Source organism: Dermacentor andersoni, chromosome 3 (assembly GCF_023375885.2).
Source record: "Dermacentor andersoni chromosome 3, qqDerAnde1_hic_scaffold, whole genome shotgun sequence".
Taxonomy (NCBI): domain Eukaryota; kingdom Metazoa; phylum Arthropoda; class Arachnida; order Ixodida; family Ixodidae; genus Dermacentor; species Dermacentor andersoni.
In genome coordinates, this window is record NC_092816.1 from 34,039,496 (window position 1) to 34,067,010 (window position 27,515).

At 52.4% G+C, this 27,515-nt stretch overlaps 1 protein-coding gene across 1 annotated transcript in view; it reads right to left on the bottom strand.

Annotated features, from left to right (window-relative positions):
- Eph (Eph receptor tyrosine kinase) overlaps positions 1-27,515 on the bottom strand; it is a 266,006-nt gene that overhangs the window by 188,764 nt on the left and 49,727 nt on the right. The gene's annotated exons all lie outside the window — the stretch shown is intronic.

The following is a 27,515-nucleotide window of genomic DNA, read 5'->3' on the forward strand; positions in this document are numbered from 1 at the left end:
GACACACGCTATGAGCTTCCACTGCTTGCTTGATCCATGCGCACTCGCCCGTGAACATATCGGGTTCTACGTAAGAGGGGTGAACGACATCCATCGTAGCTGCGGTATCGCGAAGCACTCGGTACTCTTTCCCGTTCACGAGGAGGTCTCGCATGTAAGGCTCGAGAAGCTTCATGTTCTCGTCAGTGCTGCCTAATGAAAAAAACACGACTTTTGGTTTTGTTTCTGGGCACTGCGCCGAAAAGTGTCCCGGCTTCTGGCACGTATAACACACGCGCACTTGCCTCACCTCGAACCGCTTTCTGCGTTCGGCTTCGGCTGCCGCCGTCTCCTCACGTTCGGTCGGACACTGCGCCGAAAAGTGACCCGGCTTCTGGCACGTATAACACACGCGCGCTTGCCTCGTCTCGAACCGCTTTCTCATGGGCGTGAACTTCGGCCTCTCAAACTTGGAGCCAAATTCACCCTTTTGACCGTCCTTAGCTCCACGAGCCCGACGCGTCACAAACTCCTCGGCTAGCTCGGCGGCTCTAGCCACCGTACTAACGTCTGGCCTATCCAAGACCCAGTACCGCACGTTCTCAGGTAACCGACTATAAAACTGTTCTAGCCCGAAACACTGCAGAACTTTCTCGTGGTCACCAAACGCTTTCTCTTCTTTGAGCCACTCCTGCATGTTTGACATAAGCCTGTAGGCAAACTCTGTATATGACTCACTTCTGCCTTTCTCGTTTTCCCGAAACTTCCGACGGAACGCCTCCGCTGACAGCCGGTACTTTTTTAGCAGACTCGATTTCACTTTGTCGAAATCCTCTGCCTCCTCTCTCTCCAAGCGAGCGACTACGTCGGCCGCCTCGCCGGGTAGCAAAGTGAGCAAGCGCTGTGGCCACGTTTCCCGAGAGAACCCCTGCTTCTCGCACGTTCGCTCAAAGTTAACCAGGAACAAACCAATGTCCTCTCCAAGCTTAAACGGCCGCATCAGGTCAGTCATTTTGAACAATACTCGTTCTCCTGCACCGTGTGCCTGACTTCCATTACGAGCGCGTTCCATCTCTAACTCGAGACGCTTCATTTCCAAAGCGTGTTGACGGTCGCGCTCTTCTTTTTCTTTCTCTTTTTGTTCTTTTAGTTCGCGCTCCTGTTTCTCTTTTTGCTCTTTAAGTTCGCGCTCCTGTTTCTCTTTTTGCTCTTTAAGTTCGCGCTCCTGTCTTTTTGCCGTCTCCCTCTCCTCAATGGTCTCAAGGCATTCCGACAGCTCGTCATCCTCAGCTTCTAACTCAAGAATAGCCCTTAGCAGTTCTGGTTTTCTGAGTTTGTCTGAGACATCCAGACCCAACTCTCTCGCAAGCTCCAGCAATTTCGGTTTGCGCAACGACTTCAAATCCATGGCTGCTCTGAATGCTGCTTTCTCTACTGCCTACTATTGTCTTGCCGCAAACTAACCCGGCAGCAACGACAACCCCAATTACCAGCTCTGTTTCTGACACTAACAAAAGCCTGGCAAAACTCAGAAAAAGAAAGTCCCGCACTCACCAAACCTCGCAGCCAAGAATTCCGCGCAGTCGTTCCGCTGCAGGCAACCAGTCATCACACAGGGCTCGTTGCACTGCTCCCGGATGGTCGTTGTGCTGCTCAGCATACATTCAACCGCATCTCTTCGCTGCTGGCCTCCGTTGTCGCGATCCCACCGCTTCCAATCAGTTGTTGTAATCGCACCGCTGGCACGAGTTGATGGGGTCTCGGTGCTGACGCCCGTTATTGCCAATGGGTCGCAAGCCCCAAGGGTAGCGTTGGCCTGGCGGCCTGGGGCACTGGAAGCATCCGAAGGTCCCGGCAAAGCAAGAGAAGACTGGTAACAGAACAACTTGTTTATTCTAACATAGCAAAAGAGCGGCCGGTCAGGTCGACCGAAGTGGAGAGACGGGAGAGCACGTAACTCAACAGTACAAATCGGAGCCTCCCTCCTGGCGTCCGGGGGCAGCTGCTCTTATACTCTCGGCGTCGCGGTCCAAAAGGGAAGGTCACGGGATGAAGGTCACGGGATGAAGGTCACGGGACGGCGGAGCATGAGCCCACGACGGCGCGCACGGTCGAGCCGAGAGACCTGCTGAACCGAGTGTAGTGACGCATCGCCAACCCTCACTTGGGGAGCTCCGCTCCCCGGCTGCCGCGCTTTGACAAGCGTGGGCACATACACACACACGCACACACGAAGACACGTGGCACTGAAACACGCCTGGACACGCTTGGCGGGGAGGCGTGGCGGCGGCGTCGAACGGGCCAAAATGTCCGCCGCTTTGAACGAAGCCCCGGCGTCCGTTGCATCCGCGCCGGCATTACCGCGCGTTGTAGGCGAAACGTAACAGCATGTACGCCTGTTTTTTCTAATCAATGTTTTAAAACTCGTTGAAATGTGCCACGATCGAGACGGCCGTTGGGGCTGACGTACATCGCAGACATTTAGGGACGCTGTCGTAGAAAAGCAAGAAACTTTTGCTCTGCAATGGCCCTAACTTTGGCGCTCTAGCTTTGGCCAGAAATGGCGCTTATGTCATTAAAACCCATTCATCAATCAAATCAATCAGTCAACTTAAGTTTGGGCATCGCATCCCCAGACGGTCAGCCTACATTTCAACAATACGGTTATCACTGCTCCATATATGAATCAAAAGATGAGTCGGTCTGTCGGCTTGCATTTATTCGTTTACCGACTAGCCCAACTTTTAATGCTTCTACACTACAGCTGCCATTAACGCACTACAAATGCCGGAAGCTCCCTCACTCTCTCTATCTCTTTAAGCACAAATTAAATACCGAGTTGACTACGCTGTATCTGTCACACACATCGTAAAAAAGCTTCGAAGGAGTATCGCACCGATTTTCACAGAGACCATGCACACTCCTATATCAGCGGCATAAAAAGATCCCCAAAGGTAGCAAATAACCTTTCGCTTTCTTTCTTTCTTTCTTTCTTTCTTTCTTTCTTTCTTTCTTTAAGTGAGTGAAATAGGGAAATAGCCAGGGTAATATACCTTTAACCAAGACGCACCGCACCAGCCGCATTCGACGCAACGGCAGGAGAGCACGGAAAAAGAAAGAAGCACACGGTTACGCATAGTTAAGAACCGCGCCCTTTGCGTATGTACGTGCATACACAAAGACGCCGCCCGCGCGCAACACGCACGCAGATTACAAACAAAGTGCATAAGCACACACACAAAGCACCCCACCGCACGGAGAAAGCATAGAGACATACTTCCGTGTCTGCGCAGAAAAAGAAGGGAGGGGGGGGGGACGCAGCAGACCCGCAAAACATTGATGACGGCGACCGTCGCCGCCACTGCCGCTAGCGCGATTGCTTCCGCAGAACAGGAGGAAAGAAGGGGGTGGGTGTTCCGTAAGGAAAGCCATCTGTCGGAAACCCAGGGGCAGTGAATAAGCAAGCAGCTTGCTGCCGTTATACCAGCCCGCAGCCGAGATTGCGTGCTCGCTCAGTCAGAACGAACGCGCTGATTGCATGCGTGCGCTATTACGTTCAGCGAGAGAAAAGCGCTACTGCGGTATATATGCCCTCGCGTACATACACACACACACAAGGCACGACTCGGGCCGTCGATCCGGCGGCGCGTCTGCGGGGTCAGAACCACGAAGAGGTCGAAAGGCACAGAGCGCCTGACTCTTTCGTTTCTTTCAGTATATCGATCTATCTTTTTTTTTTTTGTAGTTCTTGCCGCTTTAACCATGCTGACGCCCAAACTACGTCACCATCGGCCACGACCTTGCTTGCGGATACTGAATAGAAATAACACTTGGCGCAATTTGTAGCAGCAACAAACCGCGAACACATGCATACCGCACGATACTAACGTCCTACTGTAAGCTGCCGTGGTATTGTACTGCTACATAATTGTTGAATTTATCTGGCGGCTGGCTGGACCGCAGTAAATTCAAATTGCTTAGCGGCGCAACGCTATCCGACGCTTCATGTAATATCTGAGTAAAATTCGCGCTTGTGCTCTCTCTTTCTCTAAGTCCGGATTTCGTGTACCTCATTATTCAATTTAGATTGTCTTGCCATTATGCAAGAAAACACCCCTGTACCGCGCATTGAGCGCACGTTAAAGAACCCAAGGTGGTAAAAATTAATCCGGAGTCCCCAAGCACTGCGGCGTGCCTCATAATCACATCGTGGTTCTAGCACTCAAGACAAATAATTCAATTTAATTTTAGTTGAAGGTAACATATTTGCCACACTCAAAGGAACTGCTAAAACAAGAAACTGCAGCCAAATGCCTAAACGGCTGCAGAGCATGAAATACGCCCTATAAAAAGATATATACATTTATAGACGGGTTGAAGAGCGTCCCCATATAACTCGGCTGTAAAAATACATACCGGTGTTGTTTCTCTTGCTTTATAGCTACTTTTCTTTCTCTTTTCCTTTGTTTTCCCTTCTAGCAACAACAAAAACATAAAGAAAACTTCTACCGCAAACGTAGCTGAAAATCCCACCTCGACGTTCACTTATGACGCCCGGAAACGCTCGTTATCGCAACATGCAAACTTCAATCGCCGTGGGGCAGAGACAATGCGTCTCTCTCTATATATAAGGAACGTAACGGAATCATTTGAATATCGCACTTCATCGACGAATCTCCCCTGTATCAGCGCGCCGCGCCCACTTTCGCATTCTCGGCGATCTTGAACGACGTACGTTCAAGCGTTCGAAGATAGAGATATACAGGATGCGACGAAGCTATATTCCTTTCGACGTGTGCGGTCCCCGGGGTAAGCGCAGAGCGGCATCACGCGCTTCGCGACGACGGTAACCGCGATCAAGACGCATATATTGAAAGGAACGAGCTCGCTTCATTCTCGAATTGGCCGTGGTCCACAGACCAGCCCCTCTGATTTACGGCGAGGCACATATGTGCCAGCGCGTCTCGATTGCCGTGCAGCACCGGCGTATCAGATCGGGCCAATTCCCCAGTTTTACCGACGAGTGGGGCGGTGGGGGGGGGGGGGGGGGGGCGACGTGTGCACCCACTAGCACAGCGACCACGCGCGCGCCTAAGCATCGCCGGTCGCTCTCAATTCGCGTAGGGTTATCCAAAGGTCGGGCCGGAGGTTAGGCAAAGAACAGACCGAAGGGGCAGACAATGGGCAATCACGATCGAGGTCAGCCCGAACCTTCTCCTGCCGCCGCCGCAAACGAATCGACGAGCAACCGGCGCGCGCGCCATGCGCGCACTGCGGGAACCGGCAGAGCACCAGGCGCACAGCGAGCGGCAAGCAAGGTCGCCGCCGACGCGGCACCGCATCGTGCCAGACCCACTTTGTACTGGCGCGTATACGACCCGGCGGCATCGCCGATGAACGAGGAGCTCGGAGGGGACGCGCGCTGTCAAAAGCGCACGCGTAATGTTATGCAGGGAGCGCTGCCAGGCATTTCCCCGGAGAACGGGGCCCGGTGCGCGGGTCACCCTGCGTACAGTACAGTGAAGAGCAACCCCTTTCGCTATGCGAAGGAAAATAACTGTGCGCTGACTCAACCAAACCGATAAGTAATTGCGAGCGCCGAGTTTAGCTGGGTAACATGGTTATGAAAGTGGATGATGCGGGATCAAGCAAGGAGCTAAAGTGTTCCGAGATTTTCTGAAGGCTGACCCGCCTGTACAGGGATAGCTCACAACGTTGCACAGCCGCCGTCAGACTTGACCCGAACAATGAGAATATTATATAGAGATTCAACTTTAACAAACGCGGGCTACAGAAGAAGCAAACATCGAGTGCACTGGAATGCTAGCGCATTCAAGGCACCCAAGCTGCAGACACTTCCAGCATACTCCAGTAACAAAGAGGTGCTCAAGGCATGTTCGGGTTAAGTACGAAGGCTACTGTACCATTCTGCCTTCACGATCTCTAAAACGCGGTTCTTTGTTGCGTATAGTTAATAACATTCCCGCACATCGTTGCTCCCGCGAGTGGTGTCTCACGTTCACGCTTCCTGCAACTTGCGCACAGAACGGAATCGATCGTGAACACACGATGGAGAGGTCACGCTGGGGGAGAACCAAGTTGCCAAAACGGTCTCTCTCACCTCAGGAGAGCCTTTGTGGAAATATGTGACCTCAGCGGGGTTTAAAACGTCATTTTCATCGCCACCGCGCACGGCGACTGTGCGTCGGTATTCTCTAGAAAACGGTGATTATGCATGATGGCGATAAACGCGCCGCTTGAGGTAAGACGAAGGACTGGTTAAGACAGACTTACCGCAAGCAGCGCGCTTAGCCATGATTTCGCACCAACCAACTAGCCACCGTATTAGCGGCCCTACTACCAATTACGCATGAAAACACGTGGGGCGTGAGAAGACTGGCACTGCCCAAATCGAAGGTTTCACGGCTCACCCAGTACAGCAAAAAGACTGTCGACACTGAAGAATGCAGGGCTGTTCTCTCAAAGCAGTCCACAGAACAGATCAAGCTTACCTGCAAAGACAAAAGAAAAGCATAACAGGATTAGACAAGTTGCAGCGAACGTACAGCAATCGTTTCTGGCATCTAAAAAGAAAGCGGCCGGTGAGAGAAAAAGAAAAAAAAGGGCGCAAAATATGCGTGTCTCTGCGAGCTATGAAAGCTACGAGAGGTTCAGAGGCGTTTTACGCGAGCTCATATCAGAGAAATGAGAATGAGAAGTGAGAAAAAAGAGAAAGTCAGGAAGGTCAACCAGAATAAGGGCCAGTTTACTACCCCGCGACGGGGAAAACGGAGGAAATCGAGTTACAGAGAAAAAAAGGGGGGGGGGGGGGGAAGGATGCAAGAAAAAAAATTTCCACGATATGTAGCTCACACTACTCATACATGCACTAGTAGGTGAAAATATCAACATCATCAGCATGGGTACGCCCACTGCATATATATATATATATATATATCACAGTTGACACGAATGCACGCCTGCACGGGAATGGCGCCGTAGCTTCCATGCACCAACAAAAATAAGTCCACAGAATGTAAGCAAAGTTCGAAGAGACCAACAGGTACGCACACATACACTACAAGAGACGCGTGCAGCAAGCATACATGGCTGCAGAGGCTCCGGCGATCACAAAGCGGGAATTGAAACCTCGGAGACGACGACGACAACGACTTCGAGGTAGTCATCCGCCCTTCAAAGTCCCCGCCGTTTCATTGTTCTACACAGCGAGTCCGCCAGTGCTCCCGACCCGCCGGACACGACAGTTAAAAGCTATACGCGCTCGGTCGAAAATGCCAGCGAGTCGGCGACTCGGCTCTCGCCGTTCCCCCGAGGACCTCCTTTTTTCTCACGCCGAGTTGGGCGGCGGCTCTACCCGCCCAGTGCAACCATTACGTCAGGGGTGACGCGTAACGGAAAAACAAAAACAATAATAAATAAAAAAAAGGAACATGACGACACAGGTGTGAAAGCGACCAACCGCACAGTTTCTTCGTGACGACCCTCGAACAAGAGCAGCAGCAGTAGCAGCAACAAAACAAGAGTTGGGAGAAAAAAAAACGAAATAAAAAGGAAAGGAACAGCGGGAGAGAAAAAGCGCGGCGCAGTTCCACGACCAACTGTATACCGCGCAGTCGTCACAAGTGTAATGGAACCATTAGCACCGTTTTCCTTTCGTGCGCGAGAAACAAGTAAATGCGCGCTGGTCACGCCAAAGGGCCCCGTTGAGTATAACCGAGGCGCGGGATATCAAGAAACGAAATGAAGGAAAGTTACTCGAAAGAAACACAGCGGAAAAAGAGAAAGGAAGCACAGAGTGCAGGGGGGAGGGGGGGGGGGGATAACACAAGAGATGCGAGATGCCACGAGACCGAGAGAGAAAGGTGCACGGGGCGAACGGGAGAAACGCGGATTCATTCTCGTTTTCCGTGGAGCGCCGACGCGACGCATGCACAATGGCGAGCCACTCAACGCGCCGCCGCCGTCGCCCGCTCGTCACGCCGAACAAAGCTGGACGCATTGAAGCACGCGCGCGAACTCGCTTGCTTCATCCTCGATACATGAGCGAAGAGTGGGCGAACAGAAGAAGCTGCAGCAGCGGCAGCAAGGAGGAAGAGGCGAAGCGAAAGCGAGCGAGAGATGTGGACCAAGGTTTCTTTTCGTCTCGAAAATCAGCACGTTAAACACGACAGCTGAAAGAAAGAAGAAAGAAAAGCGACATTCTCCTTAATGAGGACTGCGGACTGCTTTCTTCCCGCGTCACGATGCATGGTCTAACTGAGGAGTACAAAGAAGGTGTGAGAAGCAGTAAGGCGTTGCGGGAGATTGCAAAACAGTGTCTCAAGTTCACTTTCTGCCTGTGGTACGGTTCGTGCGCCTTAGTTTCGTTTTACCTGCGTGCAAGACGCGGCCGGGGAAGATTCGCCATTGGGAGCGCAGGCTCGTGACCCGTGAAGTTTCATTGAAGGAACGTGCTAAACTATGAGGTGCAACTTGGTTAAGCTCCAGACCTGCCTTTCATTTCCTCCTTCTTTCTCTCACTTTGTTAAACTATACGAAGAACTTCCAATAATAATAATATTATTATTAAAAATTCCTGTTTAATGAGACAGAAAAGCAAAACAGCGCATCTATCCACCACCACTACTAACAAAGACATGCGTGATGATGGCGCTCAGCATTCATCTCAGCATCATTCAGGCGCGAAGAAAGGGTGCGACATATAAGGAGGCACGGCTGCAAGCAACAGCTACAGCGCCATAATAATAAGGCCGAGCATTGACCTGTCAGGTCACACGCCAAATTTCTTTCTCGGCGTAGCTTCCATAAAAAGAAAGAAAGAAAGAAAGAAAGAAAGAAAGGAAGGCTGACAATTTACAACACAGCCCCCGAAAAAAGTGCCGGTAGCGCAGGCGGCCCGAGGTGCGCGTGGTAACGCTTCGACAGCACGGAGCGCGACGGAAAAAGCGAACGACCAGGGGCGACGGCGACCCATTAAAATTTGGAGGCGACCGAAAGAGCGAGAAGGACCGTCGCAGTTCGGCGGGTCGATGCGCAGGCATGTGCGATGCTGCCGGCGTCCCGAAGCACGGCGTGATTTCGCTCGTCGGTGCGCGCGATCAATGAACGAAGCGGAGCGCGCAGCCCGAGTGCTCTTGTACTACGCGCACGCGTGATGAGTCGGCACGCGATGTGCCGGAGCACGGCATGCGATTTTTATGGCGCGAGTGCACAGAGTAGCCCACGCGCGACCGCAGGACTTTCTAGGCGGCGAATTCGCAACGACGCAAGGGTGTGAGAGCGCGCCCACAAACAACTGTGGGGCACCTATGAGACAAGCCCGTGTATAGCGGAGGGGCTCGGCATAGACATTCCGATCGCCGAGACCTTTTCAAACTGCAGTTTAACAACGCACTGATTTGCGCGACTATAATTCGCGAATACATGGCTGATTTTCGGCGCAGAATTACGCAGAAAGTTCAGTGTATAGCAGACCGAAGCTTTTCTGGTTAACCCCCCTCCTGCCTTTCCTTTCATCTCTCTCTCTCCGTCTGCACGGGAACACAGGGAAACGAAAACGTAGACCAAGAACTCTGTGTGTTTTCGTTGCCATGATTTCTGCAATTCTGCGCAGAAAGCCTGTGATTGATTCTTCAACGTTCATTGCAAAATGTTTGATCACGGGAGCATTCTTGCGCGCTCCGCACCTATATACACGTGTAAGACTGCGGCTACTGCAACCACGACGAGCAGAGAGAAAGAAAGCGCACAGAAAGAACGACGATGGTGTGAAGATGCTCGTCTAGTTTGCTATGCACCTCACGCCGGCAAAACGGACAGAAAAGAAATTAAGCGAATCCACAGCTTTCCCAAGCAGCCGACGCGTTTGCGCCTATGAAAGGCTGAAATCAGCAGTCCGTAATAAACTTTTCTGCGTCGAGCACACCACTTCGAACAATTACGCAACCATCATTAAAGTGGTGCGCGCACGTCCTTTACCACAAGGAAACCGCTGTCATCTGGCGTAACCTTACGCAATACAACCGCAGTACAAAAAAAAAGGGGGGAAAACGAAATAAGCTGCGCGCGTTGATGTCACGACAGTGGGCCGGCACAGCGTCAACAGCGCGTTGATTGCTGCGAGGATGTCGCCAACGACTTCATCGCAGCAAAACACAGCTATTCAATGCACCGTGAGTTAACAAAGCAGATACGTGTGTATATATGCGAGCGGTGAGTGACTCGGCGTATGATAAATCAATTGCGCACAAGTTACCCCATAGCGGCTAACCGCTATAGTATATATACCTCGAGTCTCAGCGAGTCTGTAAAGCGCGACTTTTGTTTCTATAGGTCGTCTGCCTCCGGAAGAAACGCGTTACCCAACTACCAAGCGGGCGCGTGAGTCAGGTATAACGCGGCACAGATCTCCCGCTAGACCAACAAGGCGGATCGGTGACAAAAGTCCCCGCTGTCGCGACTGTCGCGCAGATGACACGGCGCGCCGCCGTATATTTCGAAGAGGGACACAGCGCGTTTCGCGAGGCGGCTGCCCCTCTGTCGTGAACGCACCGGCAATGAGGTTAAACGAACGGCGCATGAATAAGCAAATCACGGCACAACACGTACTGGAGGACGACTGTGAGTGACGTCACGGCCAAAGCAACAGTGTCTCCGTCGCGGGGCGCAGTGGTACTGCATTCACACGCGTATAACTCGACCACGTAGTACAAAGAAGTGCTCGTATAGGAGCCACCACGATGTCGGAGCTGCAGCTGGTGCAGGGAGGGCCTGAATGGGGAAGCTCACGCTGCCTCCGACCGCGCCGTTTCCCCGTTGGCGCTGCTCTCGTCGGTATATGCGCTCCTAAATAACGCCCAACTCCTCTGTTGCCCGATTCCCGAACGCAGCAATGCCGCTAGAGCGAACTTCTAAATCCGGTGAACGCTGCACACGCCTGGGACATTCGAAGACAACGCTCATGCGGAGCAGCGTACATCACCGGCTGTTCATTGCAGGACTACGCCCGCCTGTAGCTAGCAGCCACCTTACGCTCATTCTATTAACGCGACAGCGTTAAGAGTCCCGTGTCGCAGAAGACTCGGCGTCGGCTTACGGCGTCGGACGTCGCACGGGCAAAACGATTTCTGAACCACCCATACCCAGGCCCTCCATGTGGAGCAAGGAAGTTGCTGAATTGAATTCCTCAAGCTAGAATACGCAGAAAAATCGTAAAGTACGACTTTCGCACAACTTACAGAGACAATAGCGTCGGATTGTAATTTGAATATACGAAAAAACAATTCTGTTACGCGAAAACAAAAGGAAAACCTTTTCAATTGACTTTTATTTATTATTATAATTATTATTATTATTAATATTATTATTATTATTCATTCTTATTTTAAGCTACACTTTATTTTTTGCATATAAGTGAACTCCATGAGTAGCTGGAGGCGCACTGCTTCCAACCTCTCTAGATATAGGTCTCATTTAACCCTACGTACCTACAGTATACAACAATAAAAAACGCGAACGAATTACAGAATGTAGTAAAAAAAAAGAAAACTAACGCCTGCTACGTGGTTTCTACTTATATGAAGGCCTGCGTATCCCGCGCGCAACGCCATGCACCTTGTCTTTACCCCCTGGTTTAAAGGACGACGAGCAGATCAGTCGGTTGCATGCTAAGCTCCCATAGGGTGTTTTTCCTTTATGCGCGCTTTCGTTTCCCTCAAGACGGACTTCAAGCACCTAGCCCGCCTTGCAATCGCTCTTTAATGACATGTGATGCAAGAGGCTCTACGACGTCACTTCCTCTCAATTCTTCGCGTCTCGTATGTTCTCGCGCAGTGAATTATCGAATGATGATCCAAGGAGAGTACCGATGAGATTATACCTACAAGTGAACATCACCGCGTTACCGAGCAAATCCAGGTGCGCAGAGCGTGAACGCAATATGCAAGGACGGGGGCCAGCAAAAGCGTTCCCTGTAGTTCGTGCGACGCGTGTGACGTGTGACGTCACATGCGGGATGTTCGGGGTCTCGTTAGGGAAGCGTCGGCTATGCTCCGACAGATACGGTAGCAATGTCGGGCATCTTATATACAGCAGGAGGCGCGCGCCAGAAGCGCCACCGAGGCAACGCAAGGCCGGCGGCCGCCAGGTGCGCGACGTCATAGCCTCGGCGTCGGAAGAGGGGGCGCGCTGCCGCCCCCAGCGGGAGGCCACGCGGCGAAATGACAAACGGCGCGCGCGGCAGCAGAGGCGCTCAAGGATGGCGGAGATTGAAAAGTGGACGGCCGCGGCGGCGTCCCAGTTTTCTTTTTCGCCTCCTCTGATGGAATGCCTTCTCCTCCGAGGAGAAAAACTAGCGACGCGCAGGCGGGCCGCGCCGCCGATCGAGGTGGGGCGAGCAAGCGAAAGCGCGCGCGCGCCAAATCTCGTGAGAGCGTTTGTAACAACCACAAACGCGTCGCGTATATGTACGACAGGTCTGTTTCTTTTCCCTCTTCTGCAGCGCGTACCCGCATGGCCCCGGCAAGACAATGGCAGCCAAGGACGAATCCGCAGCCGAAGCCGGCCGTCGTCTGCAGAGGAAACGGCGGCGCGGACGCGTATAACTGATGTAGAGAGGCCGACCCTTTTCCTTCTCTTGATGCGCGCCACCCGCGATGTACGGCCGAGTTGTGTGTGATGCGTATATTTACAGAACAGTATTTTGCAAGCCGCGCTACTGCAAGAACAATGGCGGAGGGGCGCGCTCGCGAACGCGCCGAGTGTTGGAGGTCTGAGCGGACTTCACGCGGCGTGCTCGGACGCGTCGCTGCTGCTGCATGCATAGGCGTCTCCCTCAGCTGCGCTTTCCAACGGAATGGCCAGCAGCACATTTCGAACGAGGGCTCCCCAGATGTCGCTTTAAACTGCCCACCCAGACTGTTGCGAGCGATACGTGAGCGCCTGCTCGAAAGGATATATATATACTTCAGAGAGAATGGCGGCATGTTCGCTTGCACCAATGCGCGACATCCCAGATGACAATAGAGTGCCCCGATGGAAGTGCTTGGATGGCGAACGGATGCATCTTGCGGCGACTTTTCTTCCGTTTCTTCATTTCTTTTCATACCGTTGTGTAACTAGCACAGAGTAGTGCCTACAAATACATACAGTAAAATAATAGCCACAAAATCAGCAAAAGGCTAGCCCCAGCACATCACTCATGGTCGTATCGGCACCACGTACAGCGGCTATGATTTAATAGGCCGTAGAATTGAGACAAACAACCGTTACCAGGGGCTGTGACTGTGGTGAATTCATGGTAACGGCGTTCAGAATGCATGCAGCATCAAAAAATTGGCACGGCATGCTGAAGTGCGTGCCCTTGCGTAACACTCACTACGTAGGCAGCGGCTGCACAAGCCTGTTGTTTCTCGCGATGTTTGAGCATACACAAATCATGAAGCGCGCCTCTGCCTTGTTACTCCGGCGCGTTGTCATGGCAGTAAACGACAACGAATTCGGGACAGCCTAAGTAAGATCCATGCAGCATTAGCGCACGCATATAAAGCTTCCATCCTTTAGTTCGAAATCAAACGCAATAACGAAGACACAAATGAAGATAAACAGTGAATGTAATCGAGCCATTATTAAACACAGCAAGCGACAGAGGAATGTTAGCAATTCACTCTATCACATGCTTCAATGTCAAGGCGTTTCTAGGCAGAAAGCTGCAAATGGACTCACAAGATCTGTCGATTTCCTCACTGACCCGTAGCCACATATATATAGGGTCACCGTATCCGCCTTTCCCATAGCCCGCGACACGGCAAGCAGCATATACTCGCGGCGGTCGATTACGTCACCCAGACTACTTCCTCCTACAAGAACGTTCGCTCCTTGAAGGACCCTGTTTTCACGGCCATCAGCAGCAGGAGTACCGCAAGGACGGAAGGAAGGCATAGCCAAAGCGGGCGCCGCGACGCAGGCGCGAGCCAAAGTACCAGAAAGCACGCGAAGAAGCATGCAGGCAAAGAGAGACACGTTCGTTCGTCGTCGCTGCTGCCGCCACCGCCGCCGCGTACGACTACTCTCTTCGGAAGACGACGACGACCATGGCGGGGCCGAGGAGAAACGCTGGCTCGTCGTCGTCGTATGCCGCGGCGCGATAGACGAAAGCAAACGCGAGACAAACGACCCCTAAAGGACCGTGAGGATGTAAAGAGACAGAAAGAAATGTGGGAGGGTGGGGGGAAAGGCAGGCAAAACAAGCGACACACAGCAGCAGCAGACACGGCAACTCCTTGCGAGGCAGAGATGGCATAACAAGAAAAATGGACTCGGGAACGAGGCGTCCTAATGGGAAAGTCACGACTCTTCCTCACGCGACCGTCCTCCGCCGCCGCCCAGAGACCCTCAAGCGCGAGGGACGACCGATCGTCGACGAGAGCTGAGGTGGGTGGGGGGCTTGGCTCGCTGCTTCCTCTGCAGCCCCCTACACAGGAGACCCGGGGAACACAAAGCGCGCTGTGCGCCGCCCCGACAACGGCTGGCACGCCGCGCACGGCCTCATGGCATCAGGAAGCGCGCGCTAACGGCGGGCGCGAGGGATGCGCCCGTTCCCTTCTTCGACAAGCGCTGGCTCCATGACGCGCGCGCGCGCGCGCGTGTGTGGCCCCCTCTGGCTTGGAATGGGCGCCGCCGTACGACGGTTGATTGGCTTTCGCGCGGGCACCGAGCACGCGAACACAGCCAAGGAGAGAGAACGCCTCGAACAAGAAAAAGTCATGACAGGCTGTGCGATTTCTTTGCGGCTCGCGCTGACCCTTTGGCGGGGCGCGCCGATGACGTCGTGTGTGGCGTCTTTTCCGAGTTGTCGACAGAACGCGCCTTTGACTGTCAGGGAAGCAATAAGCCTGTCAACATCTCAATAAGCTATCGAATCAACAGCCTGAGCCTTGAGTCCCGGAGTAGCACACAACGTAAACATAGCGAGGCGAACAGATAAGGGGAATACATATATCCCATCAAAGGTATAATTAGCGGTTGTCTAACATAATGTAAAGAAATCGGCAAGTGCTAACGGGCAGTAGGGGAGAGCGAGAGAAACATTCTATTCCAAGATAGAGAGAGAGTGACGATGATCAAAGAGCGGCCGGGTCGAAACCCGCAAAAGAAGACATTCACTGCATGTCTGCATCCGCAGGAATAGTGATAGCTCCTACATGCCAAGCTGAGAAAAGAACGCACGGTTAGCCATGGCTGCCATCGCACAAGCTGCGGCATCAAATAATTTCCATCTGCAAAACCCATCAAGCTGGACATTCAGTGCAGAGATGCCGTTAATAAAACCCACGGAAGCGACCGCTACACCGACGAACACACACACACACACACACACACACACACACACACACACACACACACACACACACACACACACACACACACACACACACACACACACACACACACACGCGCGCGCGCGCGCGCACGCACGCACACGCACACGCACACACACACACACACACACACAGGCAGGGAAGCCCTGGACCACCGCCGTCCGCCCCGGACACGCACACCACCGAAGGGTCGCTCGCTCGTCCCAACTCGAGTGCACTTCCGACCCGAAAGCCGGAAGCGGTCGCATCATTCACGTGGCAGCTGCACGTATATATACGCGCGCTCCTCCGAAGGGGCGACGACGCGTAGGGCAAACAAAAAAAGGCGCAGCGACACACGCGAACCCATCCCAGCGACAATTATAAATGAGCAGCATCCACATCACCGCACGGCGGCGTCCGGCCGACGGTGGGGGAGGGGAAAACGGGCACTGGAATCCCCTCTTCGGCAGAGGGCCGGCTGCACATGCAACGCGTTCTGCTCGGAGTAAAAGGAGGAGTGTGAGGAGAGGGGAGGCGAGGAAGCCCCGGGGCCAGCACGATCGATGACGAACGAGTGGACGACCCGGTCGGTCGACGCGGCGCGGGTTGGGCTGCCGCCGCCGTGGCCGGTTGAGGCCCCGACAACGAACTCCACCGTGCATGCAGGTCTGGCTCTGGAAGGCGCGAGGGCCCTGCGACGATCATGCTGACGGCTAAAAGCGCTCGAGAAGCGAAAACTTGGAGACAGCTCGATCGCGACAAAAGGAGAGAAGAGACGAGGGCTTGCGCCGTCGGCAAGGGACGCCGCGATGGGCAGCCACCCGAGAGTCTGACCCTCGGAGGCGACACCGGTGGTGCGGTCGATAGCTCAGTTTGTGCGCTGGCACGGCGAGGAGACTAAACGCGCGCGAAGACACGGGAACGTCACACCTGGGCCTGTTGGTGGCGACGGAATGCAAACTTGTCACAGAGGACAAGCATCGATAGCAGTTTTAGAATTGGGGTCTATATATGTAGTCAGTGAAATGGGGTAATTCATAACAGATCGTATAGAAGACGGGACCTGCTAAAGTTATCTTTTTCCTTACGTCTTACCGTCTATCGCTCTGTGTTTTGCTGTTATTATTTCTTAATATATACGAAAGATCATTCACGCGTTGCAACGGGCGTTACATTGGAAGGACTAAAAAGGCCAGTGGCAAGGGATGAAGAAAGGCAGACGAGGAAGTAAGAGTGAACAATCACCCCGAACAATAGTAACTATACCCAAGTGGAGGTGCGTTGGGGTACAACGGCATGATGTTTGCAGAGCTAAACAATCAAGTCCCTCTTTTGTATTATTTCTTCCTCTTACCGTGAACAAGAGTTGACGTTCAAAACTAACAACCGCACGAGCTTACATTACAGACCATAAACGTTATGTATATATGCAGTTCTTCACAAGATTTGCTTATTCCTTACCCGTAAGTCAAGGTGGCTGCTGCTTTAAGAACAAGAATCGTAAGATATATTTTATAAGATCGACTATCAGAAGTGCACGCGATGGTGCCACTTCGCACAATGGAGAATTCAATAACACCCCCTCGCGGATAAACGTCACCTCACAGCTCCGTGCGGCAAGAGTGACAAAGGAAAGCCTTTTTTGAGATACTATCGAAGCAAGGAAACTGGGTGGGCGGACGCTTAACAAGTCGCTATCGCAACGCTTTTCGCTGCATGGTCGTCCTCGATCAACCCTCACCCTCACAGCCCCCCAAAAAGTAAAAGTAAATAAAACGGGCCTATCAATTCCGCGTGTGCGGGCGGCCGACCAACAGACCCGCACCGCTTCGCATGCTTCCAGAGACGTGAGCGATACATTCGCCTTCGGCGCCGCGCCGCAGCGATCTCAGGTCAAGCATATCATGCATGCGCGGCGCAACGCTGGGAATCCGATCGCGCGGCCATCGGCGCCACGCAGATTCATGAATCGCCCAGGTGGCGGCGGCGGCGGCGGCAGAGGAATCCCGACCCGACAGGGCGCGGAAATCGAGAGGCCACGTGAATCTGGTGCATGACGCCCACAGGAGCACCCCCCTACCCCGTCCCGCCACCACCCCACCACCACCCTCTTGTCTTCTATATACCCTCTTGCACAGCAGCGCTTGCATCCCTCCGTCCGTGAGGTTGCGGAGTTCAACTCCATGCACGCAACTGCAGCGCGAAAAAAATCGGCGATTCCCGCGCAGCTGCCTGACCTAACACCGTGGCGAGGGACACGTACACGTAGGCAGCCGCGCTTTTCGCACGATCATAATACAGACTCTACACATACCATCGATTCTGTCGATGAACTCGAGCCCTAACGGTTATAGGAAAAAGGCATATTAAGGCTGCCACGACAACCGCATTAGCAATCGGCATGTGTGTCTCAGTGGTTCTTCGTCAGTCTGTATCTATTACTGCTAGTAACAACAACCATTGGAAACGGACATCGCTATACATAGTGGCAGCGCAAACTGAAGACAACTTGCAAACGAAGAAACGAAATAGACGGGACGAGCGCTGAGCGCTGAGCGCGAGCGGTCAAAGAAGCTCAGCGATGCAGTTATACGTTACAACGCCAGTGGTGTCCAAAATAGGTCAACGTGGATTTCCGACACAGCACCGGTGACCCGGAACGCGGAACACAAACTTCGAAATTGATTAAAAATTAAAAAAAAATTTGAAGGTTATACGTTTGAGAAAGGAAACAACAATAAGGAAAAGCTACCAGTGTTTCCGGTCTTACGAAATTCTCGGGCGGGCCCGCAGGGATGCCACTGAGTCAGCAGCATCCACGTACAAACGCCATAACTCCCTTCCCAGTTGCGACCTCTATGTACACCAACTTGCGGTCACAAAGGGTCGAGGACGTCGTTGAGAGAAATATGGCTGTCGCGCATGTAGTTGAGGAAGCAAGCAAATAGGCGTATAAAATATGTGCGGCCTGCTGAACATGGAAATCGTTCAAGGTCGCTTAGAGAACTACCGTCGGCAATGAAATTTACAGCTCGCCGCTCGTGAACACTTGTAACACTTCTCACGCATGCTCACCCCGCCGGCCCACTTCCGACCCTCTGCCCTTATGTTCTTTTCTTTCCAGACATATATGCGGAAACCCAACCAACCAGCGGTACATGGAATGTAAGGCGGACCGGTACACGGGCACCGTACTATATGATCACGTACGCGCTGCTTCTAGCATAGTCTCAGCGGGTTGCCGCAACCGCCGCCGGAGAGACTCCCGAGATCGCAGCGGGAGACGGACCGAGACAGATGCGCGACTGCGGGAAGCTGGCTTGTCTGCACTACGTGCCGTTTCTTTCTTTCTTTTTTCGCGAATGAGCTTGTGTGGAGACCAACTCTCAGAATTATGAAAAAAGTGAACGGAGGACCGGATCCCAAGGTCCCCTCACTGACTACTCTGAATAGGAAAGAAAAAAAAGAAAAAGAAATGGGGGGGGGGGGGGGGGGGCATAGCAATCGCGGCAGTCTAGCTAACGGGACTCGAGCTTGGACTAAGGAAAAAAGAAAGAAAGAAAAATACACGGCCTGCTGTAGCTTACGCACGTTCGAGCACATCTCCGAGGAGCAACATCCGGCGGAAAGCCGGTTATAGCAGTTCCGCATAGTGGGGACGCGCAGTCCCACCAGCTAAGCACACGCCAGGTCACTATATACGCTGAGCTGAAGGACAACTTCTTCTCTTGTTGCTCAATTTTTACGAGTACACACGTTACGTCCCTGTCCTCTTGCTACAAAAGGGAGTTTTGTTCTCAAACGCGGAAAGACGCTCCAACAACGGAGCGAAAAATTATTGCCACGACGACGCGCGACAGAGGGTGATAGCCCTTCCGGCTTCCTAACGTACTCCGGAAATCAAAAAAGCTCCGCTGCGACGAGGCGCGGGGAGAGACCGGAGAAACAAGGGAGAAAAGGACGACACGACCGGGAAAGGAAGATGAACACATGAAGCGCGAAAGGATGACCGAAGTTCCTCGGCTGGAGTAGTCTGTATCGCCCACAGCATCTACAACTACAAATCTACAAACATCTACAACTATCCGCAACGGTGTATGTACCCAATGAGGCCAGCTCCTTGACAGCGTTTCCGCTACGCGAGTTGTGCATTAGCCGACGCAGGAGGTCATGTCGCGACACACGGACAACGAATAGCACCGCTACATGACAAAAGGACAGCGCAAAAAAAAAAGAAAAAAGGACATGCAGCAGCGGACAGGAGAAAGCCACGATGGCCCGCTACATTCGCATACATAACACAAGAATCACTAAGCAGTGGCGGAGAAAGAGACGCATACAAAGAAAGATAACTACGTGAATTCTTGAGGAATGCAAGTGCGAATCGGTAGAAGCGGCGCCTGATGGATGACCTTTCGTCATATAACACCATAACAATTTGATTTTCACGGCATACCTAAGCGTTCAAATAAGAAGCCTCGCTCAGACAACTGAATCGGCATGGGATTAACACGTCGCAACGATCAGTCTGAGTCGTTATCTCAAATGCTGTTGGCAGTCATGATCCGAACGTATACATACGATGAACGAGTGCGCGAATAAGTTTTGACAACGGGACCTTCTAGAGAATAGACAGAAGTTTTCTTGCAGAACAAAGATATCGAGTTGAGCAGTTCCCAAAATCATAAAGCCGGTGTGGTGTGTTGGGCCATCTTTCATTTCAGTCAATCGATTTCAACTCCAAAACAAGTAAGTCCTAAACTATATACAATTGGGAACGCCGACGCCATACGGAAGAATGGCATCAGAGATCTAGATTAACGCCTGCGAAAGAGGTAACACAGCGGCTCCATCAGTCACCGCCGAAACGTTTTTCGATTCGCCAAGCCAAGAATGGAGACAATTTTCGCTCGCTGCCCCCGCGCGCAAACGTCACACAGACCCTCCGCAAACGCGGTCAGCGTCGTCGGCGAAACGAAAATACATGCCGCAGTGAGTCGGCCAAGAGGAGAGAATCACACCGAGACCTGGCAGCGGCATGGTCCCGTGTTCGAGAGCAGTGCTCGCTTGTCAAGTCGGCAACGAGTGCCACTCAAGGACGCCAGGGGGTGAAGCCTAAAGAAGTTTGTGGAGCGCTATCGACGCCCAATCAAGGCCGATCGGACCGACGTGTGGCCTGGTTACGGCGGCGTGCTTGCTCGCATGCATGGGCGCTTGCACGGGTCCACGGAGAACAGCCCCAGATACGCAATTTAGATACAAAACCCCTTGTCTATATTAGGGGCACCGGCCTGACGGAAGGAAACACGGTAATGACGGGCACCGAATGCTATAGCGCTCCACTGATCATCGTCATCTCGTGGCTGCAGACGTCGAGGGCAGCGAGGAGATCGCGCCACCGCCCTTTGTGTGCGTGTGTGACAAGCGGGCAGGCGGCGAGCAGACGGAGCCGTACATCCGCGGGCAAAGACAAGACCCGCTTTCAAGGAAGCAGACGACGTGTGTGTCTGGGGCGTTGCCCCGTTTTTGTTTCCATCCTTGGAATAGCGCTCGACTTTCGATGTGCGTGTTTCTTTTTCTTCCTCCTTGGTTCGCGAAACGCCGGTACGAAAACTCAATTAACTCGGCGGAGACGATGGGATGATTTATGTATGCACGGTTCGTTCGATATGTTGCGCCAGACCAAGCGCTGAAAAATAGACCTTTGTTAAGGCGCGAAATCCTTGTGATCGGCGCCGGAGAGTTTGTTAGACGGGGGCGTTTCTGTATACGTTTTATTACATGCAATGTTTAGCCAGAACTGGTGCACAATATTCAACTGGCTCATTCGTGGACTGCACTTTATTAGAGGGATTTGGGGACCCCAGCGCATTGAGAACCGAAGAACAGAACTGATTACCAAGGCGTACGCATAAAACCCAAGGCAACTTTCAGGCTTTGGGTGTGTGTCGACCCGAAACCGCAAGATTAAAAAAAAAAAAAAAAGCGTCATGTCATGGGGCCTCTTTCAAGGAAGAGACAAACCTTGTGGTGCCTAAAAGAGGTATGTTCTTGAAATTTAGAACCTCGTCAATTGTCAACCATTACGCTAACTCGCGGAATCACCTGGGTTATCCTATATGACACAGCATCGAAACTGTTTGACGGCACTAGCCGTTTCGGTAAGCGGCAAAAAAAAAAAAAAAAAAAGCAAAACAACGACACGGGACTTGCGCAAGGAAATTGTCAACAAATCGTTTGCATTGACGTAACCACCTCCGTTTCAACGACAGCAACGTCGACCTCGATCACAAACAAGATCAATCTGCGTAGACTGACACCACCACCCATGCCTCGGCATTAACGGCGCTTTTTAACGACCGATGTTATTCAGTCAGCAGCAGACCGTCTTCGAAACGCAAACAAGGACGCCGCTATGAAGAAATGCTAAACAGAAACAACAAATGTCTCACAGTAATAACCTATCGAATTCTCTCCAGTCGTTCTATCCAAGCTATCAAGGGGAACCAGACGCTGCGCCCAGAAGGGACGCCGTCTCTGGCAGTCGTATAGCAACAGGCAAACAGGAAGCTGCGGCCAGCGAACAAGAAGGTGGGCCTTTGACCGCAAACTATGAAAATCAACGCAAGGAAAACGGCCGCCATGCACCAGGAGGGGTCCAACGCTCCCGCCCATATATGCGCGCTTTCAAGGTCGTCACAAAGCCGAGGTATTAGGAATGTCCCCTCGTAAAAAAAAAGGGGGGGATACGTTCCAAACGCTCGCGCAACGGCAGGTACTGGGGCGTCTCGGAAGAAATAAAACCGTGGGGCGCAGACTGCGAACGTGGGCAAGGCTCCGTGGCAGTTGAAAGAGGAAGGGGGGGTCATGCAACGGGGAAGCTCTCAAAGAGGGGCAAGAAGACCCCGAAATGGAAGGGCGGGGAAAGGACGGGATTATTTTATAGTCCGCTATAAACAGAGGCCAATAATAACCGCCGCGAATAAAGCCTGCAACAATAAGGGAGCACGTGCACACCACCAGGGGGAGCCAATGTGCTCACGGGCTCCGGAACAAAGGCAGAAACAAGGAAGCAGACGAGAAACAGAGCGACGAAGGTGCAAGTCGGCGCCAAGTCACCACGGAACGTCTAACCTGTCCTTATTGTTTTCATCACCTTTCCGGGGCCACCCCACCTAGCGCCCCGCCCCCAACTCTTAACTTCGCTTAAGACCGGCGCTGACATTCGTTGCGACTCCCGACTGCCTTTCCTGGACCTGGCCGGCGAGCGACTGTGGCCGCGCCGAGAGAGGGAACCGCCGTCTGGCGGCGTTGGCTTCTTCGGTGGACACAAGAGCTTAGCATATCTTCGCTTCGGACACGCCGGGGCCCCACAGTCGGCCCCTCCACCCGCCGTCCATTCTCTTCTTCTCAAAGGACGCCGTTTCTCAACGGGGGTCCCCCACCCAAGAGTCAACAGAAGAGGAGAAAGAGGAGAGCAGCCTCGACACCGGGACGACAACGCGTCGCGGGCGCTGGTTGCGTATATATCTCCTGGTCGCGCCAGAAGGCCCCCTGTGCTGCAGCTGCAACGATTCTCTCACTCTTTCTTGCAAAAATTGTTACAGAAATTCTGCGTTTTATTGAGTGTTTATTGAGTTTTTATTGCTTTCAGTATACTTTGTGTTGAGTTGCAAGTTGCATGTTGGTCCAAAGAATTCATGACTTAAAAGGTGCTGGCTGTTATTCCGGCAGTGCAGGTTAGTTCTGCTACATGAAAAGCCAAGGGCACAATGTACATCGCACAAGAAGGCAAGACAACACTAAGGAGAGGTTTCTACAGGTATCAAAATGCTGGAAAAAGGACGAGCTGCTTCTTGTGATGCAGGCTGCATGCGATGGCATAGAGATCGAAGGCTTGTCAACGACACTTGGCTGGCTTGCCGTTAACATCTATGTGCTATACACTGTATACGGGCTATCCAGGCCGCTGACACGTGTTCTTCGGGGGATCAGCTCACTGCCTCGGCCAGCAGCCCATGCAACAGAGCTAAGAACTGCTAACACTAACACGCAGTCAACGGAGACGTGAAGCTAAAAATGCGAGGGGCAAGGAACACAGTGGGTACGGCTATAGGGAAATGTGTTGCGATAAAGCGATCAGTGATAAGGCGCGTGAACGTTATTCTACAGGGCAGTTTCACGGGACGGACAATATCGCCAAGTCATTCCGCGGGCTGAGCGTGACGTGAGATTGCTGCACCGAATATCACCGTGGCATGTTCATCTGAGTAGCTGTTAGGCACGTCCAATATCGCAGGTGATGCGGAACGTGCTTTTCTGTAGCTCGATTCTTCTTCTTCTTCTATTATTATTATTATTATTGTTATTATTATTATTATTATTGATTTAGGTGTCACCAACATACCGCCTTAACATGGCACGACGTTGTCAAGACTTCTCACTACACTTTTTGGCTAATTCTAATACAGTTCAAGCCATCACCTCAGGATTCTAGCGTATTTTCGGGGAAGTCATCCGTAGCCATATCAAAAGCCGACAGAATATACAGCAGTACGGGACACCCAACGTCGAGAAACAGCACCTGCTGCATTGAGTGTCCTGGTACGCTAAATATATCTGGACAGAGATGTTTCATAAGTGCAAAAGGAGGAAGCATTATACCTTCGTTGATCTGCGACCACATTGTTTTCTGAACGAATGCATAGCGTACAGAAAGAACCAAAACGTGCATGTTAAACAGCGACGAAAGACAAACTGTCCGCGGCAAGATGTATGCTTCGAAGCGTAATATATAGCTATCGACGCCGTGATGGTGAAGACAAAGCGGGTTAACTACTTATAAACGCTCCGAGTCAACGCCCCCACGAGAACGGGTTGCCAAAACAAGGCACCTGCTTTGTCAACGGGCGCGGGTCAACGAGAGCCGGCGTTCATGTGCCTTGCGCACAAATCCGCTCAAGCAGGCAGGCTATAAGCCGCTGTCGACGAGACTGCAAGAATGGCCACAAATTCGGATCTCCACGGCTCACGGCCGGCACGCCTCGCAATCAGGGCAGAGGAGGAGGGCGTATTACCCCGAAGCCCTCCTCTCAAGTTGTTCCGTTTTCCTCCTCGACGTTCAATAACTTCGAGCTCCGGACGTACACCTGCGTTCGATCAGCCGGTCGCATATCTCAACGCAACAAACGCGGTCGGGACCGCGGGTCCGGTGAAATGCGAGGTGAACGCGGAGCGAGACAAAGGGCGCGTTAACGCAGGCTGCTGCAGGTGGCGTCTGGGAGCCAGACGCTCGTTTATTATAAATAAGCCAAACATGTGCTCTCAATCAAGGCGACACAATGGGGGTCCGTCGACGACTCGATTCCCAGAGGAACGACGCTCGATGGGGGATGCTCGTTGCTCGCTTCTTCCCTGGCAAAGACAACGGGGGAATTTTGTGCGCCACCCTCCGCCACCCACGGCGGTCGGACCTCGACGTGCGAATCTAGCCGTTTGGGAGAGTGCCGCGGTTTATTGCAGTGTTCTCATCCTACATTTCCGCTACATTCTTGGGAGCTCTCGGCGGTTCCGAGTCGCCCAGAGCCTACTCCTCGAACGTTTCCGTCCTCGAGTCGCATGTGACACCGACCAGTGGTTGGTCGGGTTATAGGAGCCACGCGATTCGTGTCGTACGAATCTTTTCTTTTTTTTTTTATTTCTAAAGCCAGGATCAATATAAGCATCAGCAATGTCACCTCGTTGGGGTCGCTAGCGCTGGATATATGTTTATTGCAGTGTTGCTACTAAGCCATTATCTGCTAATGGCGAAGAAGAGGCCTACCATGTTTTAGATGACGACGACAACACGAAAACGCACCATGTTTGAAGCTTATCACATCGTCATCGTCATGCTCGCTCTTCTCTGCGGTGCTTCGCTTGTGCGCCGTGATGTGATCCTCTGATTATTTGGCAAGTTGAGCAAAGTAGTCTCTGGTTTGCCTGCCTTTTCTTTGTTTTTCTCACGTAGCACTATCATTAAACATAATTTTCCCCATACTTCATCATTATGTAACTTACAGAACCAAATAAAACCGCCTTGTATTTCGCACCCACACACACGCACGTACGCAGGCATACAGCCTACGAGGAAATCATTCTTTTTAGTCGCCAAAACCCCGACGATTGCTCAAATTTCGCTTGGCCCGGTAAAGAGGAGGCCAAGATAATGCGACCCTTATTAATGCACCTTTCTCAAACCTGTATCCGCGCTACCCCATTTCGAGAGCGTTCCGATTCTGCATTCCCTTTCATTTTTTTCTTCTCCTCTCTCTCTCTCTTTTTCATCCTTTCATCAACGCTGTTATCTTTCATCGCCGCGCATCAAACGCAGCCCAGCATAAGGAACGAACAGACTCCGACCATCCGAGGAGGATGCAGCCCTTGCATGTATGCACACGCACGCACGCACGCATAAATGCCGGCACACACCACACCGCAGCAGCAAGCAAGCAAGCAAGCAAGCAGCGGCCGGCGGTGAAGCTCGCGCGCGGTCAGCGAACTTCCTTCCTGCGGTATTCCTCGTTTATTACACCGCCCTCTCCCGCGGGGCGCAGTCTGACCTGTTTTGTTTCTCCTCCTCCTCCCCTCCTCCTCCAGAGCCTCTTTCCCTGTTTGCCAACGCCGGCGGCGTCCGTCCCCGCCGGCGGCCGGACGACGCCAAGCGGCCGAGCACCACAGCGCGCGCACCTCCTTCTTTTCAAGGTTGAATGGGGGCCGAGCACGGGGCGCTTCCCCCGCGGCCCCTTCGCACGACGTCGCGGCCAGCGCGTGCATCCGTACACCTTGCCGCCACAGAGTTTTCTACTAAAGTTTAGACTATAGAGGCAGCTATTTTTAATTATTCATTTATATTTTAAATTACCGGACTTGACGTGTGTCAAAAATCTGGAGTACGCTTAAGCTTCGCCTTTATGAGTGGAGCGCGATAGCGTTCAACGACCCCCCTTGATGCTTTTCATGCTTTCCGCCGGCAACTGCAGCTTATGCAACCGTAACGTTTACCGGGAAACGCTGGCTGCGAACGCTATACACGAAGACGAGCTTTCTGGTAGAAACGCGACCATATATATTACTTTCGACAGTGTGCGCTTTTGCTGGTTATGGGTAGGAAAGATCTTTGGAAAAAGTTGGTGGTAATGCTGCCCCCGGACAACGCCTCTCTTCTTCCTGGACGTTCCTTTTTTTTTTTTTTTCTGGTATCTATTTCGACCACGACGCGAGGTATTTTCTAACCTTTTATACACCGGCCGGTATGCTACTTCTCCCTTACTATCAGTGACATGTTGTACCCCAACATGTCACGTATTGAGTCTGTGAGCATGCAACAGTATTCCAATGGTTACTGTGGTGGTAGTACCACCGCTAAAACTATACCACTGGTACTACATGTACTTCGAGCGGTGTGTTATTGAAAACTACTATTTCTTCCAACACTGGACCATTAACAATAAGTAGCGCCACGTCCGTTTGTTCAGCTGATACGACGCACTGCTGCCATGTATTTCACACCTTGATACAGCTGCTCTAAGGCCAGGGTCAGTTGAACTGAAAAACATTTCAAGACGCGGTTGGCACTTTCAGCTACGAAAAAAAGTAGGTCTATATACTAGAAATAGTAATAAACAAATAATAATGAAGAACGTGGGGCGACGTTGCGTGCCTATAGTCGCAGCCATTTGCCCGTTGTACCCCAGTTATGCGGCGGCGGCGACAAGAGATTTCGCTCTTGCACACCAACCGCAACAGGAAACGCCTAGCGGAAGCAGCAGCGAGACGACACAAGGCAAGAGCACCACACAGGGCACCGTCCGCACGGCCGCGCATAGTAGATTGATGCATAGTCTGCCACCGTACATAGCATCCCGCATTCATTCACGCAGCCTTATTCCTACACCTTCCACGAGCCAAAATAAGTTTCGGAAAGCTATATACGCCACGGATGAAACAAAAACAAAAAGAAGTCATGAAAAGCCCAAGCACGTGGGGGCAACAAGGCGTGCCCCCCCTAGCGCACCACCGACCACTGCAAGGAGGTATGGGGGGGGGGGGGGGGGAGGTGCTCGCCTGCTTTTTCGCGTGTTCACACCCAACCGAAAGCCCATTACGGCTATCGTT